We start from the raw sequence: 2,006 nt of genomic DNA, 5'->3' as shown, positions 1-2,006 counted from the left end.
GAGATGAATCTCTCCATCTTCCATGACTCGGAGGTGGAAGCTTTTTCCTTCCTTTTCCTCTTTCTAGAGGTTTCTTCGGCCTTAGGTGCCATAAATGGTTATGGAAAAACAAAAAAGCTATGCTTTTACCACACCAAACTTAGAATGTTGCTCGCCCTTGAGCAAAAGAAGAAAGAATAGAAGAAGAATAAGAAGATATGGAGGAGAGGGGAAGATGTGTGTATTCGGCCAAGGGGGAGAAGAGAGGGTTGTGTTGTGTGAAAATGAAGAAGGATGGAGGGGTTTATATAGTGGAGGGAGAGGGGTATGGGTTCGGTTATTTAGGGTGGGTTTGGGTGGGAAATAGATTTTAAATTTGAAGGTAGGTGGGGTTTATGGGGAAGAGTGGATGGATGTGATTGGTGAAGGGGTAATGGGGAAGAGAGATTGAGGTGATTGGTGAAGGGTATATTGTTATTGGATTATGTGAAGAAGAGAGAAGTGGGGTAGGTGGGGATCCTGTGGGGTCCACAGATCTTGAGGTGTCAAGGATTTCTCATCTCTGCACCCATTAGGCGTGTAAAATGATGCCATGTCATCTAGGCCAGTTTCACTGACCTTTTCTTTACTGTTTTTAGGTTAGTTTCATGCATTTTCTAAGTGAATAAGGTAAGTTTTGGATGAAAATACACTTACACCTTGATTCAAGCAACTATTGTGAATTTCACATGATTTCATGAGAATTTTTGCTAGAATTGAATGATAAATTGATGATACATAATCCTATGACTTTGGCTAGAGCTTTGATGCACTTTATTTGCTTGATTTCAGGACAAAGGAAGCAAGGAAGAACCACGTTAGTACTCATGTTAATCTAGTTAACGTGACCACTAACATGGAATGGTAAATAGCTTGCAACGTTAATGAGAAAAGTGATCACCAATAATACCTGCGAAGCCATCATAAGCCCACGTTAATTGCCACGTTAACTAGGTTAACGTGGTAGTTAACGTGGAGACAAAAGAAAGCTCCAACATTAGTGGTAAACGTGAACACCACTAACGTTCCACGATTTGGCAATAAGCCACATTAAGAGTCACGTTAACTTAGTTAATGTGAACTCTAACGTGGAAGAGAGGAACAATACGAACGTTAGTGACACTCACCTTTGTCACTAACGTTAGAGATGGCATTCACTACCACGTTAACTTAGTTAACGTGAGCTCTAACGTGGAGAGTAGGGGCACTTGGAGCGTTAGTGACAAAGGTAAGTGTCACTAACGCTCTCGAAGGTGAGGCATAACCATGTTATGAGCCATGTTAGTTACACTAACGTGAACTTTAACGTAGGAACAAAGGGCACAAGGCAACGTTATTGGGAAAGGTGAGTCCCAATAACGCTTGCGAAGGTTTATAAGGCAACGTTATTGGGAAAGGTGAGTCCCAATAATGCTTGCGAAGGTTTACAAGGCTATGTTAGTGGTCACGTTGGTGCCACTAACGTTGGAGTTAACGTGGGCTATATGGGGTTGGAACGTTAGTGAAAAATGTGATTGTCACTAACGTTCTCGAACCCACAATGTCACTTAACGTTAACTTCACTAACGCCCATGCCTAATTCATACTTCTCTGCAAGCTGAGCCCACTAAAGATTGTAACTACTTCAACTCAAGATCTAAGGCCCACATCCAAGATTTGAAGAACTCACTAGAAGATCAAGAGAAGTAGTATATATAGGAGTAGTTTTGAACTATAGAGAAGCTTGGCACTTTGGAGAACTACCCTCTGTATTTACTTTTCTGCACTTTTAGCTAAGCATGTATTCTTTTCTGCCATTTTTTATTTCTGGAGCTATGAACAACTAAACCCCTTTCATTGGGTTAGGGAGCTCTGTTGTAATTTGATGGATCAATTATAGTTTTCATTCTCTTCTTCTTTCTTCTCTTTTGATTTACTAGAAAGCTTTCGATCTTAATTCAATTGGTTAGTTGTCTTGGAAAAGAAACTCTCCATAATTGGATCTCCTC

The sequence above is a fragment of the Arachis duranensis genome, chromosome 1 (genome assembly GCF_000817695.3).
Source record: "Arachis duranensis cultivar V14167 chromosome 1, aradu.V14167.gnm2.J7QH, whole genome shotgun sequence".
Classification (NCBI taxonomy): domain Eukaryota; kingdom Viridiplantae; phylum Streptophyta; class Magnoliopsida; order Fabales; family Fabaceae; genus Arachis; species Arachis duranensis.
This window is presented reverse-complemented; position numbering follows the sequence as displayed.